The sequence below is a fragment of the Dromiciops gliroides genome, chromosome 6 (assembly GCF_019393635.1).
Source record: "Dromiciops gliroides isolate mDroGli1 chromosome 6, mDroGli1.pri, whole genome shotgun sequence".
In the NCBI taxonomy this organism is placed as follows: Eukaryota; Metazoa; Chordata; class Mammalia; order Microbiotheria; family Microbiotheriidae; genus Dromiciops; species Dromiciops gliroides.
In genome coordinates, this window is record NC_057866.1 from 236,701,901 (window position 1) to 236,726,177 (window position 24,277).

The 24,277-nt window shown below is 34.9% G+C and overlaps 1 protein-coding gene across 2 annotated transcripts in view; it reads left to right on the forward strand.

The window, feature by feature from the left end:
- GRID2 (glutamate ionotropic receptor delta type subunit 2) overlaps positions 1-24,277 on the forward strand; it is a 1,875,262-nt gene that overhangs the window by 1,217,124 nt on the left and 633,861 nt on the right. The gene's annotated exons all lie outside the window — the stretch shown is intronic.

The window sequence follows — 24,277 nt, forward strand, 5'->3', positions numbered from 1 at the left end:
TGGAAGTCCTAAGGTCAAATCCTGGTTCTGCCAGTTAGTGCTAGTGTTGCCTCAAGTAAAGAATTTGGCCCCTCTGGACCTCAGTTTCCTTAACTGTATAATGAGGAGGTTGGGCTAAATAAGCTTGAAGTTCATCCTTCAATTGATCATTTTATTCAGCCTGTGTTTTAAGTGCTCACTAAGGTATTGGACTGGGAGATTGAGTATACAAAAGTACAAAATGACACCAATGAGTTTACAATCTAGATTTCTGCCCTAGGGGGAAAAAACTGAGGGAGAGATGACACCAGGTGGGGGAATCAGAAAGCTCTGTTCTCCACGATCTCCCAGGGTCTGCCCACCCTCATTATGTTCATTGCTTCCAAAACACTAGCCATCTCATCCTCTCCTACCTCCTCCTTTTGCCTTCAATCTTTCCCAGCATCAGGGTCTTTTCCAGTGAGTCCAGTATTTTCATTAATGTGGCTTCATTTGACGTTCCAATAAATAGTCTGAATTAATTTTTTTTAAGTATTGGCTGATTTGATCTCCTTGATGTCCACCACAATTCAAAAGTGTCAATTCTGTGGCTCAGCTTTCTCTATAGTCCACCTCTTGCAGCCGTACATTGCTACCAGAAAAACACAAACAAAACAAAACAAAAAAAACATAGTGTTGACTATACAGACCTTTGTCAGCAAGGTGATGTGTCTGCTGTTTAGTATGCCGACCAAATCTGCCATAACTTTTTTCCCAAGGAGTAAACGTCTTTTACTTTCATGGCTGTCATCACCATCTGCAGTGATCTTGGAGTCCAAGAATATAAAATGTGACACTTGTTTCATTTCTTCTGCCTCTGTTTCCTGGGAGTTGATGGGACCATTTACCATGATCTTAGTTTTGTTTTGTTTTGTTTTGTTTTGTTTTGAGATGTTAAGCTTCAAACCAGCTTTCTTTGACCCTCATCAAGGCTTCTTAATTCTTCTCTTTCTGCCATCAGAGTGGCCCTATCTGCATATCTGAAATTGCTGATATTTCTCCCTGCATTCTTAATGCAAGCTTTTGATTTATCCAGCCTGACAATTCTCATAAGTTAAGTAAATAAGGTGACAATATGGAGCCTTCTTCTACTTCTTCTAAGATAAAACAGAAACTTCTCAAACTGTGCAATCTGCCTTCCCCCTACCTTTCCAGTTTTGTGTTGTTGTGGTTTTTTTTTTTCATATTACTTCCTTTCTATACTTTCCGATCTAGTCAAACTGTTCTGCTAGCTGTTCCCAATACATGGCCTTCCATCTTTCACCTTTATGCCTTTTCCCTGTTGGTTCCCCATGTCATGTGCCTTTAGCTCCATCTCTCAGAATTCCTAGGTTCCTTCAAGCACATTTTGGGTGTGACTTCCTATATGAAGCTGTTCTTGATGCCACCTAGGTACTGGCATCCTATCTCCCTTGAAATTTATATTATTTTCATATATATTTGTGTCTACATATAAGTTAAATAAGGTGACAATATATTACCTTTTTATATTCCTTTTCTAATCGTAAGTCAGTCCCTTATTCTCCTGAGGAAAGTAAGGTGATCGGGTACTTGCCACATTTTGTTGTGATGCAGACAGTCAAAAGATTTAGCATAATCAATGAAGAAACAATGTTTCTTTGTTTTCCCAGAACTGCCCACAGAGAACTGCCTTGCTTTCTCCAGACTCTAGCAAATGTTGGTAATTTGATGTCTAGTTCCTCTGCCCCTTCAGAAACCAGCCTACTCTTCTGGTAATTCTTAGTTCACATATTACTGAAGGCTAGCTTGCAGAATCTTAAGCATAATCTACCTGGTGTGTGAAATGAGTATAATTGTTCAGTAATTTGAATATTTTTTGGCTTTTCCCTTCTTAAGACTGGGATATAAAGTGATCTTTTGTGCTTCATTGGCCACTGTTGAGTTTTCTAAATTTGCTAGCATATTTAGAGTAGCATTTTGTTTTTTTGTTTTGTTTTTTTAGTGAGGCAATTGGGGGTAAGTGACTTGCTCAGGGTCACACATCTCGGAAGTATCAAGTGTCTGAGGTCACATTTGAACTCAGGTCCTCCTAAATCCAGGGCCAGTGCTTTATCCACTGTGCCACCTAGCTGCCCCTGGAGTAGCATTTTAACTTGAGTTAGTATCATTCACTTAGTATATATATATATATATATATATATATATATATATATATATATATATATATATATATACACTAAGTGAATGATATATATATATATACTAAGTATATATATATATACTAAGTGAATTTTATATATATATATATATATATACCATTCACTTGGTACATGTATGCATGTATGTACATATACACACACATACCATTAGTATATGTATATATCATTAGTATGTATGTATATATGTGTGTGTGTGTGTGTATACCATTCACTTAGTGTGTGTGTATGTATGTATGTGTGTGTGTGAATGATTCACAAGAATTTTTATTTTGTTCTTAAGAAGGTCCTTTCTTACAATTATAGACATTTTAGGATAGGCTAATTAAGGTATATTTGATACAATTGTAAGAATTTTATATTATGTGCTAAGAAAGATACATTTTAAAACTTATCTTGGTTAATTTACTTATAGGGATACATATCCTTCTGAAATTAGTTGTATTCTGAATACTGATAGTTAACCAATTATTTAAACTTTCAGGTTTTAAGCTGTCCTAGGAATGCAAATTCGCTTTTTAAAAAAATTCTGTATACATGAAATTCTTAACTTTTCTCCTTCTACTCATAAAATATAAACCATTAGCCTATATGAAAAAAATCACACAGCATTTCTTTTTCTCAGTATCTGCTTTCATTTCTCAGAATTGTGGATGACAGCTGGTTATAAGCATCTGCATGTATACGTCAGTGTTGTGTATCCCACTTTGACAATGAAATTTTCTAGTTCAAACTGAGGCCGTGAGGATATTTATTACCATGGAAAATCACACCAGTCACAGGCAGGAAAAGGTGGCAAAAAAGCTACCTTGTGCCACAGAGAGTGAGATAAATAAAGACCCACCCCATTCCAATGCCATATGCTATAGAAATGATGATGACTAATAATAACTCAGATGTGTGGTTGACTCATGCAGTCTTTATTCAACACAATGTACAGAGGGTTATTTTATTAACACATTTTTCACCTTGAACTTTCAAATAACATAAAGTCATTTTATCATAGCCTTAAACTAAATGTGGCAAATAATAATTTATAGCATCATTGATTATTAATAGATGAAATCAAATCAAAACTTATTTATTAAATATTTACCTATGCTGCATTACACGAGACTCAGAGAAAACTTTTTACTTGATATTTACCCTCAAAAATAATTATAATTGACATGAAACTTATAAATTAAATAACTAGAAAATATACTAAAAATAAATAATATCTATGAAACACCTTCACTGTCACAAAATAGAGAAAGGAGACCAACGTTGAAGATAGATTGGATGAGAAAGTCTTTATAAAGGATATCTGATCTGAAGTGAGGCCTGAAGGATTCAGTTAGAGACAATGAGGAATTCCAGGCAGACTTATAGCATATGAAGGGGCAGAAGGCGTTGAGGGTACACTGAGTAAATATATTGCCTAATAATTCATAGAGCAAGGATAGTTTATGTGATATCTCAAGACAGTGAAGGTTCAGATTTTGGAAGCTTTGACTTTGGGGCAGGAGTTCAGAATTTATCTTTTGACAAAGATGACCTCTTATACATGTTTCAGAAGGAAAGTAACATAATAAAATCAAAATGTTATGAATATTAATCCAGCGGCAGCATACAGAATGGAATTACAGAGGGAGACACTGGTGGAAAGAACTCCAAGCATCAGATAATGAGAGAATCATTAGAGCAATTGTCATGTAATGGAAGATATGACTCTGAGAGACATTTCACAGAAAATAACTGACTATTTAATAGACCATGAAATAGAGGGATGAGGCCACAGTGATCCCAAGTTTCAGGCCTGCCTGACAAGGAAAACGTGGCTTCAAAGACCTGAAAGAAGAGCAAATGTGTATTTAATACTAGGAAATAGTGATACTGATATTCATGAAAATCTCTGGGCGACAGATTCAGTCATCTATTTCAATAATCCATTCCTATGGAAATGGTTTTATTCTATATAACAGGTATTTCCCTGAGTATGAGACTTAAAGAAAGACATTGGAGATGTGAGATTTTACTCACATTTGCTTCAGAAATCATTTATGCCTCAAATTAAAAAATATTAGCTATACATTTATTTTATTTGGGGGGGGGGAGGCAATTGGGGTTAAATGACTTGCCTAGGGTCACCCAGCCAGGTGTCCTGAGATAAGTGTCTGAGGCCGGATTTGAACTCAGGTCCTCCTGACTCTAGGGCTGGTGCTCTATCCACTGTGACACCTAGCTGCCCCTATACATTTATTTCATATCATATTAGATCATGTTATGTCATAGTATGTTGTATTAGCATGAACTGAAGAGACTTCATCATCCTTTTGGCCTTCTTAATATTTCCTAAAATGCAGTGTTCCAAACTGAACTCAATATTCCAAGTGTCATCTGACCAAGAAAAAATATAAGATTCATAAAGGGAAAATATAAGATTCATCAAGGGAAATGGATGACAAAAACTTGAGAATAAATTAATAATTGCATGGAAAATATGTAGAAAAATATCAATTATAAGTATTAAACCTTAGGTACCACATCAAAGTTAGGTTCAATGAAGAAACAGATCCCTCAAAAGACATCCACTGGTTGAAGAGATAGAAGGAAAATGAAGGTGTTGTCAAAGGTCACAGAGTTCTGAAAGATTAAAGTTCTTCAATAACAAGGAGATCGCAAACAATCTAACAGGCTGCAGAGAGGTCAAGAAGAGTGGAGACTGATAAAATGCAGCAGCTTTTCCCATTTTTCATTTCTTTAATTCACAACACTTTGTCTATTCATTTGCCATTCCTTGCCTTCTATACCAATTCATATTGTCTTCCTATCATATAATTCTTGAATGAAATAAAATGGAATCAATATTGAAATGAATGAAAAAACTCTTAGTACTTACTAAGTGTCACCGATGGGTAAAGTCTGGAGAGAAAAAAGCAGAAAAGTAGACCTTGCCCTGAAGTATCTTACTTACCATATAAAGTGGTGTCCAGAAGAGGGAGGGTAGTATGGTCTGGGGAATCATAAAGATGGTAGATGGAACAATGGGACAGTCAATTGTCATGCCCTTTCCAGAGGAAAAGGTAGGCTTGATCTGATTACAGTATTCAGTGCAAGAGGTAGAAAGGGAGTAGTGGCAGTTCTCAACCAAGACAGAAAATGGTGGTGTTGAAGATGAAGCTGCACAATGCTAGGAAGTGCTAAGCTAGTTAATCTGCTATATGACCCTAGGAAAGGAGTTGAAAGAACCTCAGGTTTATTCCATCTCTATAGTGTGAATTATAGATGCTGCAACATGAACCTCAAAAAATTATTGTAAACGGGCTGCTATGTGGTGCAGTGGATAAAGCACCAGCCCTGGAGTCAGGAGGACCTCAGTCCAAATCTGGCTTCAGACACTTGACACTTACTAGCTGTGTGACCCTGGACAAGTCACTTCACCCTCATTGCCCTGAAAAAACAAAAAACAAAAAAAATTACTGTAAAGCCCCAATAATATAAAATTCTACACAAATATCAGTTATTATCTGTGAAGTTTTGCCTCTTTTATCTTAGGTATGAGATAGCATTTTTCTAGCAAAACCATATAATCTTCCTACTCTTTCTCAGCATGAGCAGAATACTTAATATAATACTGCTTGAAGGTTGACATTTCACTAGAGGAACAGGGAATTTGAACAGGGTCCTGGACAAGAGCAACAAAAATGATTTGAATTTGTAAAACAGGTCCTGTGAGGAAGAGTTAAAGGAATTCTGATTATTTAGTTTGTAAAAGATAAAACAGAGGAGTGACAACTGTGTTCATATGTACAAGAGGTTATTTCAAAAAAGATGAGGCTTTTCATAACACTTTTGAGAATAGAACATGAGGAAACAAGCGTAGAGTTCAGCCAACAAGACTTTGAATGAATCCCTGATGATAAATGGGTTTAGGATTGGAGCACATAGATATAGTCTATGTATAAAGATTCTATTAGATTCCTAGAACTTCACCAATACAATACAGCATCCCTACATTTCCAGAAAAGAGTAAGTCTCTACATATCCCACAGTCGCTGAATATCTAACATGTGTAAAGCACTGTGCTGGGTATTTTTATTCTTGCAGCATTTACAAAAGATAAAATGGATAATTTTGAGTACATGAAACTAATTAAAACTTCTGAACAAACCAAATTAATGAACCAAGGATAAGAAGCGAAGCAGTCAATACAATATGTGTGTGTGTGTGTGTGTAGGTATATATGTATAGATATGTCTGTGTTGATTATTTATTTATATATTAACATACATAAATATTTTATATAATATATATTAATCAAACAATTGATAGGGGATATGAACAAATAATTCTCAAAACAAGAACTGCAAATGATTTGCAACCATATGAAAGACTGTTCCTAATCAATTATAGTAAGATAAATGCAGATTCTGAGATTTTGCTTCACACCCTGTAAATTAGTTAAGATGACATAAGATGAGGAAAATTAATGGTGGATGAGGTTGTAGGACAATAGGCACACATATATTGTTGGTGGAGCTGTGAATCACTATATCTGTTTTGTAAAACAATTGGAAATAATGATGCAATGGATATAGTGCCAGGCCTGGAGTAAGGTAGACTCATCTTCCTGAATTCAAATATGACCAAGGACATGTCTAGCTGTGTTACTCTGGGCACATCAGTTTCCTCCTTTGTTTTATGAGTAGGTGAAGGAAATAGCAAACCACTTCAGTATCTTTGCCAAGAAAACCCCACATAAGGTCACAAAGGGTTAAACATGATGGAAACAACTGAACGACAACAAAATGTTTTTATACTTTAACATAAAGATCACCATACCAGGCTTATACTCTAGAGAGTTCATTGATTGAAAGAAAGTTTGCATATACATTGAAAGGTTTTAGCAGCTTTTTTGTGTTTAGAAAGAATTAAGGGAAAGGGAGGAAACTTCCCAAAGACTAGGGAATGGCTAAACTGTGAAAAGTATCTTTATAAAGATTATAAAATATTATATGCTCATCTAAAGAATATCATCTAATAAAATTACTACTACAAATTGTTTTTCTCTTTTGTTTTGATATGCATGCTCATGGCCTCTGATTAATAATTAATTAGACTCAACTATGGTTTGTTGTGATTATTTATTATATCTATGTCTTGATTTTGTTAAGAAGTATTCATGAATCTTTTATCTGAGATTTTAACCAAAAAACAATAACCAGTGAATAAATCTACCTATTTCTTAACTTTTGCCATGTCTCGAATAACTGACCTGATGATGAAAAGTTCTCAAAATTTCATCTGTTCTTATTTTAAAATATATTACTTTTTAGGAAAGGCTTTGTAATTTTTCAGGGATAGAATATCAATATAATCTGATCTTCCTATTTTTTAATAATAAACATTTTTACTTAAAGTTTTGAGTTCCAAATTGTATCCCTCCTTTACTCCCTCCCCTTTCCCTCTTGAGGCAGTAAGGAATCAGATACAGGTTATACATGTGCTATAATCCAAAACATTACCGTGTTAGTTATTTTCTATAAGAAAACTTGAATAAAAGAAAAAAAAAATGAAAGAAAGTGAAAAATAGTATGCTTCAGTCTGTGTTCAGTCAATATTAGTTCTTTCTTTGGAGGTGGATAGTATGCATCATCATTAGTCCTTTGAGATTGTCTTGGGTCATTATATTTCTGAGAATCATTAAGTCACTCACCGTTCTTCATTAAATAATATTAGTCTCTGTGCAAAACATCCCCTTGGTTCTGCTCATCCATCACTTCATACAAGTCTTTCCAGGCCTTTCTGAAAACATCTTGCTTGTTGTTGTTGTTGTTTTTAATTTTTTAATTAAAAAAATTTTTTTCTGCTTGTTTCTAATACCACAATAATAGTCCATCACCATCATACACCACACCTTATTTAGACATTCTCCAATTGATGAACATTCCCTTGATTTTCAATTCTTAGCCACCACAAAAAGAAAAGAGTTGCTATAAATATTTTTGTATAAATAGGTCTTTTTCTTTTGTTCAGGATGTCTTCGGGATATAAACCTTATAGTGGTATTGCTAGATCAGAGTATGGACAGTTCCATAACCCTTTGGTCATAATTCCAAATTGACTTCCAAACTGGTTGGATCCATTAACAGTGGATTAGTGTCCTGCTTTTCCCCATCCCCTCCAACATCCAATAATTTCTGTTTTTGTTGTATTTCCCACTCTGATACATGTGAGGTGATACCTCAAAGTTATTTTAATTTGCATTTCTTGGAGCATTTTTTCATATGACTATAGATAGTTTTTATTTTTTTGCCTTAAAACTGCTTGTTCATATCCTTTGAGCATTTATCAATTGGGGAATAACTTTATATTTTTTTATAAGTTTGACTCAGTTTTCTATATATTTGAGAAATGGATCCTTTATCAGAGATACTTGTTTCAAAAATTCCCCATTTTCTGCTCCCCTTATAATCCTGGTTACATTAGTTTTCTTTGTGCAAGAACTTTTAAATTTTGTATAACAAAAACTATCTCTTTTACATTTTTTATTCCTCTTTATATCTTCTTTGTCCTAAGATCTTCTCCTGTCCATAAATCTGACAGATAAAGTATTCCATGCTCTATTTATTTGTTTATGGTATCACCTTTTATGTGTAAATCTTGTAGCCCTTTTGACCTTATTTTAGTACATGGTGTGAGATGTTGATCTATACCTAGTTTCTGCCAAACTGTTTTCCAGATTTCCCAGCAGCTTTTGTCAAATAATGAATTTTTGTTCCAGCAGTTTGGATCTCTGTATTTATTATATGATAGATTACTATGGTCATTTACTATAGTGTAATTTGTACCAATTCAATTCTACTGATCCACCCTCTAATTCTTAGTCAGTACCAAATTATTTTGATAATTACCACTTTATCATAAAGTTTGAGATCTGGTACTGAAAGACCATCTCCTTTTGCATTTTTTAAAGAATTGGTTCCCTTGATATGCTTGATCATATCTTCCAATTGAATTTTGTTATTTTTTTTTCAGGATCTATAGAATATTTTTGATATTCTGATCTTACTTTAACTACTACCAGTTTGACATTTTTTTAAAAAAAATTCCTTCTTGCCAGAAAAATCCAGATATAGAAAGAAAGATCTAATAAAAAGAATCAACACAAACTGTTGATTCCCTGAAAACAAGACATAGATGTGTGGATATACATATACACAAATAGTTATTTCTTTGCAAATAGGATTTGTTTGTGCAACTATGAACAGAAGACTTTTTTCTCTATTCAGGCAGTGTTTTTCATGGGAAGTTGTTCAAATATGCTGTATTTTTGCTGAGTGTTGGAATCCCCAGTTGTTTTTCTTTTTAGTGGAGTGCAAATCTTGGTGAAAAGCATTGATTTACATATTTTTGTAGGCTCATACAATTGCATAATTTGACACGCAAATGGACATTTTAAAAACAATATGAACAAGCCAGGAGATTGTCAATGTAGAACTGTAAGGGACTTTAGATATCATTTGGTCTAAGTTTCTGATTTTACAAATGAGAACACTGAGGCTCTGAGAACCCAAGTGGGTTGGCCAAGGTCACAAAAATATTACATAGCAGAGCTGGGATTCAAACCCAGGGTCAACAAATCCAAATCTATAAATGTTTCTACTCTTCCATAATGCCCCTAGTATGCAAAATACTTAGAAGTAACATAATATATGTAGGTATTATTTGAAATAATAATAATAATGGCCAGCATTTATATCATGCTTTAAGGTTTGCAAAGTACTTTTATAATATCTCCTTTGATCCTCACAATAACCATGGGAAGTTGGTGCTCTTATGATGTCTATTTTACAGATGACGAAACATAAGCAGATAGCAGTGAAGTGATTTGCCCAGATTCACAAAATAAGTATCTGAGGCTGAATTTTAACTCACTTTAGGTCCATCCATCTATCTATTATACCAGCTCACACCTGGAATATTTTTTTTACTAGATTTCACATCTGCCTTATGTTTCACATCTGCATTTATTGTTTATCTGATTGGGAGATTTAAATGTTTTAAACCCTGCATGTAACTTCAGAAATATCTAAGTGCTTCCCTTCATAGTAGAGAAAAATAATGTTATGATCTCAGTAACCTTAGGGATATTCCATGAAATTTGTAATTAGGCAGTTAAAAGGTAATGGCCCTTTAACCATTTCAAAAACAACAACAACAACAAAAATTCACTACAACAAACATTTATTAAACACCAGTAGTGTGCAAAGCCCTGTGTTACTGGTGAAATTCAGACAGAAGGTTAGCAAGAAGCATTTGTGGACAGGACTTGAAAAGAAATAAACCAGCCTTCTTCATTAATGATTCCACAACCTGACAGATGGAAACTATTTTCGAATACTCTTCCACAGTCTTATATTAAAGTTTATTTCATTTCATTCAATCCATGCTACACATCAGACCCAATACTGGCAATCATAAAAAAAGAAATTTTCTCAGCAGAAAAATGACAAATCTCATACAACCGATAACTCTTCTTAGGGAAACAGGCACATTTCTTTCTCTTTTTTACTTTATCATTTTCTGTGGTAACACAATGTAGAAAGAATAATAGCATCATAGATGCTATAAGATAGTAGATACTTGAGGCCAATACTTAGGACTGCCTTAAGAGACAGAAAGAACTGAGTTCAAATCATGCCTATGATGAGTTCTGAGCTTCTGACCCTAGAGGAGTCATTTCCTCAGAAATAAGAAATATTTCCCCTTCCGACTGCCTATATGGTGGGGGTTGGGGAAGAGGTCAGCCAGGTACATTCAAGCAACATACATACCCAGGGAACTCCACATATGGGACAAACGTCTCCACCTCAACTCACACCTCAGAGTGCAGAAACATCTACCTTCTCAGGGACTGTCAAGTGGAGTGGTTGCTCTGTTCTTCTGAAGCATAGCTTTTTGCTAAAATATCACTGCTGCTACTATACTTCCAGTCTTCAGCTACTATGCTGATTCACAGGGAGAGAATCAGCCAGTTCTTTAGCTTGATATCACCGGGGAACATCTTTAGTTCTTTTGTGATACAATGATCCCCCTGCCAGTTGTACGAGCCAGATAGCTAGAAATTCTCTTAGTCATTCTCTTGCTGTTGTTCTAAATGTCTCTCTAAATTCCTTCTAAAGACATACCTCAGAGATATTGTGGGTTTGATTCCAGACTACTGCAATAAAGTGAATATTATAATAAAGTGAGTCACAATTTTTTTGGATTCTAAGTGCATATAAAATTTAAGTTTACATTTTGCTATAGTACACTAAGTATGCAATAGTATTATATCTAAAAATATGACTATCTTAATTTAAAATTATTTATTGCTAAAAAAAATTACCACCACCTGAGCCTTCAGTGAGTTGGATCTTTTGACTGGTGGAGAGTCTTTCCTTGATGTTGATAGCTGTTGAATGTTCAGGGTTGCTTTGGCAGAAGGTTGGAGTGTCTGTGGCGATTTCTTAAAACAATAATGAAGTTTGCTGCTTCATCAACTCTTTCTTTCACTTGAAAACTTAGAGGCCATTACAGAGTTATTAATTGACCTAATTTCTGTATTGTTGTGTCTTGGAGAATAAAGAGACCCAAGGAGAGTGAAAGAGTTGGGGAATGGCTGGTGAGTGGAACATTCAGAACACACCCCCAACTTTTATCAGTTTCATATGGGTGCAATTTGTGGTGCCCCAAAACAATTAGAATAGTAACATCAAAGATCACTGATCACAGACCCCACATGAAAAAGTGTGTAATATTGCAAAGATTACCAAAATGTGACACAGAGACATTATGTGAGCATATGCTACTAGGGAAATGGTGTCAAATAGACTTGCTCCGTGCAGAGTTGCACTGAGCAATTTGTAAAAGAAAAAATAATAATAATAACAAATATCTGCGAAGCCCAATAAAGCCAATTACAATAAAACAGGGCATGCCTATAGTCTGAAATTCCTAAGTAAATCCTAGCATTTCCTTAGCCCTGGGTATTTGTCATAGAATTCTTGTGACTACACTTAGGAAAACTACAAAAAATCTGGCTGAAGTAGAGAGGGGATTTCTGTCAAGCTTATAAGCCTATGATGACTGTGTAAATCAGTTCAGCATCAACTGAAATTGCTAGGTGCATCTGGAGACCTTTATTTTTCCCCCTATATTCTTGCAGTAACAAAATCTCTGATCTCCCTATATAGTATTAGGATATTTATCTCTTGGTTTTATTGTGACAGTAACTAGTTCTAATGTTTTCTTAAAATTCTCAGATATATGCAAATTGGCTAACCTTGTTTGCCCCCAATTTCTTCATCTGGAAAATGAGACTGTGAGATTTGATGACCTCTAATGTTCCAGCCACTTTTAAGAAGATTCTAAGTCCAGAGTAGAGTATGAACACTTGTTTTTCATAAACTTTTAGGCTCTAGTTTTATACAGGAATCAAGAATTAAATAGTCCAATGACACAGGTTGAATATTTGGTATTAACAACTACTGTGGTAGGAACAAACTATTCAACAAAATAATTTAAAAGCATTTATTAAGCTCCTGTTATGTATGTGCCTGTTACAGACCTAAGCTCGATAAAAATACTATCTCATTTGGTACTCACAACAACTCTGCAAAGTAAGTGGGAGACGTATCTTGATTTTTACAGTTGAGAAAATTCAGTCAGAAGTTAAGTAACTTGCCCAGGGCCACACAGCTAGAAAGTATCTGAGATTGGATTTGAATTGAGATCTTCCAGGCAGCAGGTTGGCTGCCTCTAGGCACATTAATGCCCCATTGATGAAGTCATGAGTTGGTCCTGCCATTCTGAAAAACAATTTTGATCTATGCCCTAAAAGCTACTAAACTATGAACATCAGCTAGATTGTGGAGTGGATAGAGTGCTGAGTTCAAATCCAGAAGCATATAATTCCTGTGTGATCCTGGACAAACCATTCAATCACTATTTACCTCAATCTCCTCATCTGTGAAATGGGGATATTTGCAGCTACCCCTAGAATTTTTGTGAGGATCAAATGAAATAATAATTGCAAATATTTAACAGTGACTGACACGTAGTAATTGTCATATATATATATATATATATATATATATATATAATAACACTAATAGTATTAGTAGTAATGATAATTATTTTATTATTATTATTTAATTTTGACCCATAAATAACACTACTTGGCCTATATGTTAAAGATATGAAAGAGGAAAAAGACCCATATGTACAAAATTATTTATGGGAAATACTTTTGTGATAGAACTAAAAAGTGTATATGAGGGGAGGGGCCCATCAATCAGGGAATGCTGAAATAAATAATGAAATATTAATATAAAGCAGTGTATTATACTGTGAGATATAACAAAAGGGATGATTTCCAACAAACTTGGTAAAATCTCTATGAACTGATGCAGTGAAATTAATAGAAAAAACATACAATAACAGCATTCTAAAGCCAAAACATTTCAAAAGATGACTTTAATGACCCCAATAACTAATGATGATTACAATGGTGCAATGATAAAGAATGCTACACCCCTCCTAAAAATGAGATGATAAACTTAAGATGGAAAATAAAACAGATTTGGGGCCATAACCAGTCGAGGAATTTGTTTAACTTGACTATACATGTTTGTTAGAGGGTTGTTTTTCTTTTTTTCTATTTAATTTTTCTTTTCTAAATTGGATTAGGAAGAACTGTAAGGAAGAGAAATTAAATGCTTATTAATTATATAAAATGTACTTAAACCAAATTTTGGCATTAAAAAAGATGGGCCTTTGTTTCAGGTAGAAATTGAGAGTTATTAAAGGATTTTGCAGTTTCATATGCATTTATTCCTTATGAACATAATTAACAATAGCAAATATACTCCATCTTTTTTGTAATAGAAGAAACAAAAGAAATAATTACAATAATTATTCTCTCATTTGTTTTGATCTTTATTTCTTTATATCCATCAATATACAAGTACTTTATTTGATATACTGTTCTGTGCTTCCATCTCCATTCAATAAGGGGAAAAAATATTCTATTTACTGACTCTCTGATACTCCCTATTTCATGTTTATTTGAGGCCACTGCCTCTTCCATAAACTTTTCCTCATGTCTCTCATCTGTTGTCATAAAGTGTGATATGTGTCAATTTAGATTTTCCTTCATAAATTGTCCCCTTATTTACTTTAAAATTTTATATGATTCTAATTCCCACATTACATAATTACTCATTTTTTTTTAAAAAAAAGAAGGCATTTTGGAGCTCATCTAGTTGAATATCCTCATTTTACCTATGAGAAAGACCAGTATTTTACTACAGCCTAAGACAGTATGATTTATGCTTCCAGATTCAATCAAACTAAGGTATCCTGATTTCGAGTTAATTGCCCTTTTTATACTCTCACATTTTATTCTTATGGTATAAAAAAGTAACTTGTCAAAGATAAAAATATCCCAAGGTTTCCTCCCCCTTCCTTTGTTAACATATATTGCCAACTTCTCATTCAGGCGATGCCATGCATCTCTCAAACCTAACTTTTGAAACTGTCTCATCATCTTTCTCACATTTATTTTTTGTTAGCTTCATGTAGTCCTGAGGAAAGGAATACATTCGCCTATAATTAATATGCCTCTATGTATCTATCTACCTATCTATCTGTCTATCATCTATCTTTATTTTGTTTCTAAGCTTTTCCTTATAAATTTAAGTGATGTGTCAATTGGTGCATATACATTTAATAATGACCTTTTTGTCATTATTGTAATGCACCTTCTATTTTCATTGACCATAAATTCTTGTATTTGTTTTATTTGATGTTAATGCAACTTTTATTTTGGGGGAATGATATAAAATAGCATACTTCATTCTAATCTCTGATTTTTCTTTCATATTCATCTTTATTTTTAGATGTCTTATATCCTCATTTCCTCAGAAATAACAAATATTTCCCCTCCCGACTGCCTATATGGTGGGGGTCGGGGAAGAGGTCAGCCAGGTACATTCAAGCAACATACATAGCCAGCGAACTCCACATATGGGACAAACGTCTCCACCTCAACTCACACCTCAGAGTGCAGAAACATCTACCTTCTCAGGGGCTATCAAGTGGAGTGGTTGCTCTGTTCTTCTGAAGCATAGCTTTTTGCTAAAATATCACTGCTGCTACTATACTTCCAGTCTTCAGCTACTATGCTGATTCACAGGGAGAGAATCAGCCAGTTCTTTAGTTTGATATCACCGGGTAACAACTTTAGCTTATATCCTACAATATTTTCATTTTTATCCATTCTGACATTCTCTTTCATATTTTTTAACTTTCTTAATCCATTTTTTGACTCATTTGATCCATTTGCATTTAAGGGTATTTTTTTTTTTGGTTTGTGATTTCCTCCATTTATCTATCTTTTAATTGATCTTTAACAGCTCCCCCTTTTAAGTCAGAATTTTGCTGATAATTGTCCTCAGTGCAATCTCATAACCTTTTCTCTCACTTCTATTTACTTATGCTATCCTAAGTTCATTAAAATTATTAAACTTATTTATCTTTGTCTTTATTCCCTCCTCCCCTACTTTTGATTCTTCATTTTCCCCATATAGCTATGAGGGTGATTCACAATGCTGCTTTAACTTTGTTGATTTCTCAAGTAACTTACTTTTGTCATTCCCTTATCTAAAACGTGATCATTTATTTTGTTCTCTTCTTCCTTATTTTATTCCCATCTAGATAGACTCTTCTGAATTTGTTTCTCTTGTTCTTGGACTATACACTTATCTGTTCCTTCATTATTTTCTCTGTATCCCTCCTCAGAAGTAGGGTTTCTGGCATTGCTGAATGTCATTATTGAGTTAGAGAAATTATAGATTTCAACCTATCTATCCTTCCTCATATGGTTTGGGTTTTGGTGGACTGTTTAGATTTCTAGTGTTTTTTTGGTGAGGCATTTTTGCTGTACCTCATTTCTAGTAATAATTATGAAGAAGTCATTCTGGTATGGTAGTGGTTACTATATCCTGAATAATTGAGTCTTGTGTGGTCCCCTGCTCTTATCTAAGTCTCTTATCCTTGAATGCCTCCTGATGCAAATTCCTTCTACCTTCTTGAATGTCCCCTCATATAATTTTACACATTTTCTCCTGATATCCATTTCTACCATATTGCTTCATGCTTGTTGAGAAACTGAGGAAATTATTCTCCTTTGTTCACATATGGAACAAGCCATCATACATTTATAATTTTCTTTTGCCTATGGCCTTCTTCAGATTTGAGTAACTCCCCACTCTATTCATAATAAACATCTCTTCTCCTGCCCATTTGTAAGTTTTGTTATTTGAAAACTATATTCCGAATTGCAAATAGTTCATAGTTTGAAGGGTGTTTTTCCCCTTTAGTGATGATCCTTGTATTTGACAAAGTGGTACTTTGCCATCTGTTTTCAAAACTTCATGGTAGGCTTTTTGCATTATTTCTTTTAGTATGGCATTTGAAAAGACTTATGGTCCTTAAATTGTCTCTTCACATCCTGGATTCAAGGTCAGGCTTATTGGTTCTTGGGTTCTTTCCAAGTTGTTTTCCTTTGCTTCTATCTTCACATAAATGGTGATACCATGAATAAATTAGGAGAGGAAGGAGTAGTTTACCTCTCAGATCCATGGAGAGGAAAATAATTTATGTCCAAACAAGAGATAGAGAATATTATTAAATGCAAGATGTATGACTTTGATTACATTAAATTAACAAGTTTTTGTACAAACAGAAGCAATGCAGCCAAAATTAGAAGTTAGATAGCAAACTGGGAAACAATTTTTACAGCCAGTATTTTTGATAAAGGCCTCATTTCTAAAATATATAGGGAACTAAATCAAATTTATAAGAATGTAAGTCATTCCCCAATTGATCAAAGGATATAAACAGGCAATTTTCTGATGAAGTCAAAGCTATCCATTGCCACTTGAAAAAATGCTCTGAATCACTATTGATTAGAGCAATTTGGAACTATGACCAAAGAACTATGGGAATGTTCATACCCTTCGACCCAATGGCACCACTGCTAGGTCTGTATCCCAAAGAGTTCATAGAGAAGGGAAAAAGACCACCATGTACAAAAATATTTATAGCAGCTCTCTTTGTGATGGCAAAGAATTGGAAATTGAAGGGCTGCCAATCAATTGGGCAGAACAAGTTGTGGTATATGAATGTAATGGAATACTATTGTGCTGTAAGAAACAATGAGCAGGAGGAGTTCATAGAAACCTGGAAGGACTTACATGAACTGATGCTGACTGAGTGGAGCAGAACCAGGAGAACACTGTACACAGTAACAGCAATATTGTGTGATGAACAATGGTGATAGACTTGGCTCTTCTCATCATTGCAATGATCCAAAACAATTTCAATCAATTTATGACAGAAATTGTTTTCAACATCCAGAAAAAAGAACTGTGGATTATTAATGTTGTTTTGGATCAAGTGTTTAGATAATAAAAAATAATGAAAATTAAACTTAAATACCTAAATTTTTTTAGAAGAAATCATTAAACATTTATCAGGAAAAAAAAGAGTGAATGGGAACTTAAAGTCATTCAGTTATCCAGGATTTTACATGCTGTGGAATGATTATGTATTCTCTCCCCTGATAAGGAAGCTCTAAATCCCATAGTTTAGCCACATTCTTTGTCTTTGCTGTTGTGAAGCAAAAAGGGCCAAATCAGGGGGGGGGGGATTCATCTGTCATTTGTCAATCTTGTGACTTCAGAGCATCTGTATAACTTCACATCAATAGAGAACCCCTCTTTTTCTCGGGCAATGAGAGTTAAGTGACTTGCCCAGGGTCACTCTTCTAGTAAGTGTCAAATGTCTGAGGCTGGATTTTAATTCAGGTCCTCCTGAATCCAGTGCAGGTGCTTAATCCTCTGCACCACCTAACTGCCCCTGAGAACCCCTCTTCTTTGCAAAAGTTGTTATCCATGACATAAATGCAAACTGCTTTGAATGTCTATTCCATGGAGACTACAAATACTGTTATGCTACCTTTCATAGGAAATAAAATGTTGGAGAGATAGTTGGTGTTGGCAGTTGAGAAATGGTTTACTATAAAGCATTTCCTATGGATATAGGGGAAGGTTTTCATGCGTTTGTGTTTGTGTGTATTTGTGTGTGTGTGTTTTATTTATGAAGATTTACTTGAAAAAGTAGGAAGGAAGATTATGAAAAGAATTAGCTTGAAAGAACCTGAAGAGATGTTTCTTGCCATTGCTGGAGAGAACCTGAAAAAGTTCATGTCTGCTTTACCTTTTGAGGAGTATTTAAGGGAAGAAATTTCCAAATATCTTGAGACACTGAATGGAGTAACACAGAGTTTTCAGACAAATAAAGAGGCATCAACAACTGATATTTTACAGTGACTTTGGTGGTTATATTCATCATAATAAAAATGTTTGAATGTAATTATATAGTGGTGGTTTGCTTCTGGAAACTTGGATGGGCAAGTGTGAGAGCAGGTTGGAGTGAATAAGCCAAATTCAGGGAGATGTGGGAGATGTAGGTGAGAGATGTGATGCCTACATTATGGGTGCTGACTATGCCCCACCATAAGATCCCATAAACCCCCTCAAACCAGCATGAAGGAATGGTCTATGTGAAGGCACTGAAGAGGGCTATGTTATGCTAAGTATCTGAGCTTATTCTTAAAAAGAGCTACCAATTCCAAGAGGTGGAGTTGAAGAGAGAATTTAAGGCATGAGAACAATCTATAAAAGCTATGTAAAAGCAGGCTGCTAGGTGGCACAGTGGATAAAGCACTGGACCTGGATTCAGGAGGACCTGAATTCAAATCTGGCCTCAGAACCTTGACATTTACTAGCTAAGTGACCCTGGGCAAGTCACTTAACCCTCATTTCCCCACCCCACCCCCCAAAATCTATGGAAAAGGGAAATGAAATGTCATTTTAGGGGACAGCAAGTAAACTCTTCCTAGCAGCACTAGGAAACCACTAAATCTTCTTGAGTCAATGAGTGATATGGTCAGATTAGGCTTTTAGAGCATCAGTTTGATAGTTGTGTAGAGAATGGATGGGGGTGTGGCATGGAAGAATGAAAGGATACTGAGAGAGTATTACTAGTAGCCTAGTTGAAAAGTGTGTTTGGAGAGAAGGTAACAGATGGGAGGTATTCTATAGGTAGAATCAGAAGACTTGCCAACAGATGGAATGTTGTTTAGCAAGAAGCAACAAGACATGCCAACAGATGGAATATGGGAGAGTAGGGCAGAGTGAAGAGCCTCTCAGAGCCTCAATTTCCTTTATTCTAAATGGAGTATAAGGCTTAGACAAAATGTCTTCCTGGATTGTTTTAAAGAAAGCATTTTGAAAACTTTAAAGTGCTATAAATATATGAGTTATGCAATAACATGTAAAGCACTTAGGAGTTAAGTGACTTCTCCAGGGATCCTAATTCTCTCCTCAGTGCTGTGGAAGGAAGCATGGAACACAGAAAGCAGGGTCCAACTGCTTAAGAATTTTATAATCCAGGGGGTCCTAGAGCCAGTTTAGAAAACATCTAGGATAATCTGATAGAGTATTATCCTACTTTGTAGTATCTTTTTGTTTGCTAAAGAGCCTTACAGTCTGTGAAAAGAATAGTTCAGGCTGAATATTGTACCATTAGAAAAGTTTTACATAAATTTCACCTAAGACACTGGGAAACAAATTAATGAGGCTAGAGCTCTGAATTAAGTGGTTGAAACTTTGACTTTGTAATATTAGTTGATGAATATTGATTTTTCTGCCCATGGGGTGCATTACATTGTACTGAGACTTATTATTAAGATTACATCCATAATACATCCTACTCTCAAGAGAGATGAAATTGCATACATATACGGTAGTCATACTGGTTATGACTCAGATTTACTTAGCACTTTTCTCTGAGCACTCCTATGAGAAAATAAGTGCAAGTATTTTTCTCCCCATTTTGCAGATGAAAAGATTAATATTCAGAGAAAGTAAAGACTTAGGATCAATTAACAAGCACTTGGTAAGCAACTGCTATGTTTCGAACAAGGTGCTAAGCTCTAGAGGTATATATAAATTAAAAAAATCTTGCTTTCAGAGATTATGGCTGGAGGAATATTAGAGTTCATCTATTTTTTAATATTTATTCATAAAAGTATTTCATTATTTTCTAGTTACACATAGAGAGAGTTTTCAACACTTGTTTTTATAAGATTTCTAGTTCCAAATTTTTCTCCCTCCCCGTCTTCCCCCCCAAGACAGCAAACAATCTGATATAGATTTACAATAGATGTACAATCATATTAAACATATTTCTGATAAAAAATTAAAAACAACAATACATCTGCATTTGTCATGTTGTGAAAGAAGAATCAAAACAAAAGGGAAAAACCTCAGACAACAATAACAAAAAAAGTAGAAAAGGGCAGCTAGGTGGTGCAGTGGATAAAGTACCACCCCTGTATTCAGAGGGACCTGAGTTCAAATCCAGCCTCAAACACTTGACACCTACTAGCTGTGTGACCCTGGGAAAGTTACTTAACCCTCATTGCCCCGAGAGAGAGAGAGAGAGAGAGAGAGAGAGAGAGAGAGAGAGAGAGAGAGAGAGAGAGAGAGAAAGTAGAAACAGTATGGTTCAATCTGCGTCTAGATTCCACATTTCTTTTTTTCTGGATTTGGAGAGCATTTTCCATCACGAGTCCTTAGGAATTATCCTGAACCATTGTTTTGCAGAGAAGAGTCAAGTCTATCATAATTGATCATCACACAATGTTTTTGATATTGTGTACAATGTTCTCCTGGTTCTGCTCATCTCACTCAGCATCAAGTCAGAGATCATCAGTTCTTATTTAACTGGTGAGGAGACTGAGGATCAAAGCAATTAATTCCTGAAGACCACAGAAGTAGCAGAGCCAGTATATAAATGTAGGGCCTCATTCCAAATTTAGTGCTTTGCAGTAAAGCATTCTTTTCCCCATTATTGATGATTACACGTCTGGAAAGGAGTAGAAAACATTCTTGAAACTCTAAAGATGTAGTAGGATTTTTTCTTTCAAGAATTGAATGGTAAATGCCAATTCTGAAGCAAAAAAAAAGTTTATGAAATAGCAAACACATGAACAATGAACATTGATTTCATTTTACCTGCTCAAAGTTGGCCTGGTAATTTAGGTGGGGCATGTTCTTTCTACTACCTCACTGGCTGACCAATCTGAACTATAATAGAAAAAAGAATCACATAAACCTCTTCACCACTCTGAGCCTAAGGAAGGATGAAAGGCAAAATCAGAAGATAAACCACTGAACAGAGCAAAGCCTGTTAAACCACATCAATATAAATAGATGTGCATGAATATGTCTGCTTTGCAACAGATCTCACAGATTTCACTGATGCTGTTACTTACCTCAAAGGTACAAATCCCCATCCATGACTTCTCATCTTTGGTAGCTGTCATTCATGCACTTGTGTAAATTTTCTAGCCCTTTGGGTAAGGCAGGGGGTAGAGTTGGCTTTCCCCTAGATCTTGTGACTCCACATTCTGGGGGAGCACGGGATCTCTAGCTCTTACTACATGAGAGCTGTCCACTTCCTCTTCTGATTAGACATCTCTATTTAGCCTCTTTTACAGTCCTCCAGTATAATTATTTGTGGGTAATATATTGTAGTCTACTCACAAAAGATATGCCTTTCTATCACCCTTTTTGTGACCCATATCTATTAATTCTTCAGACACTATGGCATTCCATGATTCACAAACACAGATGCAGTGGGAGACAATTGAATTCATATGAAAATTATAATTAAAATTCTGAGTCAGAGAAAAAAATGAGTCAGATAATGTGTTCAAGAATTGCAGACTTTATAAAGCTAATTCATATTAAGCATTTTGAAATTCTCTGCAGCTTCCTGACTAAGAACATAAACAAAAATTCTGTGCTGCTTCCTTTGAATTGACATACCTAACTGTAGTAGATAGAGCATAAGATGAAGGTTTCTAGAATATTTTCCTGGATATCTACAACATATTCAAAGCATAAGGACATTTTTCTCATTTCATTAAACAACTAAGATAAACAATGTTTCTTATTTTTCTGATTGGGAATAAAGAAACAAAGAAGTATTTCAATACAGTGATGGCAAAACACCACTAATAGAGTTTACCCTTAAATCTCTTAATGACTTAATCCCTACCTATGTCAGGAGTTGAAGAAGATAAAGAAGAAAAATGCATTTGTGATGATTTGGAGTAGTCACTGTATATTTAGTATTAAGCACAATAGATGGATTTATATGGTGTACTAAAAATAGAAACTTCTTCCAAGACTCAGGAACCTGAGATAAAGAGATAAAGGGGTCCTTGTTTCTAAGAGATCTTGGCTTAATAATAGTAATTTAGAGACCACTAAAATGAATGGTGGGTGTAATTCACAGCCATTCTGTTTTATTTAGAGTTTGTTTCTTCAGGGGGAAAAAGCCATGAAAATATGTTGATTGGCCTACAAAAAAGTATTTTAAGAGAAAATTTTAGATTTTGCAGAAAAAATATTAATTTCCTCTCACGGTTTTAATGAAAGTGATTGTTGTTCTTGTTACTGTTGTTTTATTTTTTAAGAAATAATATACTTTTGTGTAGGCCGCTACCCAGTGGTGATAATTAATCATCATTCTTTGGATCAATTTCAAGGCTATTTCTCCTTTCTCTACAGGATCAGGTGGGAAAAATTCATTTTAGAGCATCACTCTGATATAATATCGACAACATAAAATATTTTAAGTTATTCTATTGGAACATGAACTATGAATTTGAAAAAAAAAGTTCTGTCTTACCTCATGTTAGAACTACCACAGTAGATGTCAGAATTCAGAAAAGAGGAAATATGTCACATATGGTACACACAAAAATTCACTCACCAGCATGTAGAAGTACATTTTAGTGGTACATTTGTAGACTGAATCTCTTGATAATAAAGTGGACCTCTTGGCCTGAAATACAAAAATAGAGAAAAAGATTCCTTTGGAATAAGATAATATCTCAGTTTAAAAAAATGTATTTGGAAAGCTTAACATATTACTTTCTGCAATCAATAAGATGCAAGTGTGGCTTATGATCACTTTACTTGGCATAGCCAACAGCAAGCAGGGAATTATGATAAGAAAGAAAGGTAAAATAATTGTGGAGCACACTATGATGACCGGTTAGGAAGCTTTGGGAGAGTAGGGAGAATTATGAGAGTCCTGTGGACCTGGGGCAGGAAGGCATCAAGGAATAAAAGAAAAGAAAGGGTTTGTAGGAAGATCTAAATTACAAGTTATTGTGGTTGTTTTGTTTTTCCTGTTTTACAAGGTTGCCTAGGGCAGACTCTTGCTTGTGCTTAGTGCTCATCATGTAGCAGTCAGTCAATAAGCATTTATGAAGTTCTTATGAAATTCTAGAGATTGGGTAAGGCTCTGGGGGTATGAACACTACTGCCCTGAAGAAGCTTTCATTCCATAACAGGAAATGTGCACAGATAAAGAAATTCAAGATATATACTAAGTAAATGTGAAGCAATTTCAAGTGAAGCACTCGTGGTTGATAGTTTCAATGAAGGCCTCAGGAAAGGGCATTTGAGTTGAGCTTTAGAAGTACCTCTAGCTTCTCACAGATGGTGAGCCCCCCAAGATTGCATCTGGACAAAGGCATGGATGTAGGAAACCAGTTGGATAAATGGAATTAGGCAAATTGAGGTACAAGGTAATGTGTGAGAAAAGGAATAATGTGAGTAATAATTCTAGAAAGCTAGACTGGAGCAAGATTGGGAAAGGTTTTACATAGTCAAACCTTTCTGCAGAGATGGAGAGAAAACAGAAAGATTAATTAGAAGTCTATCATGATACTGTGGTCCAAGTAACAGGTAATAAAAGCCTGGCATAGGCTGTGTGAACAGAGAGGAGGAGATGGGTATAAAAGGTGTTTCAGCGATGAGCAGGAGGATTACAGAGAAACCTGGAAGAACTTAACATGAACTGTTGCTGAGTGAGAGGAGCAGAACCAGGAGAACACTGTACACAGT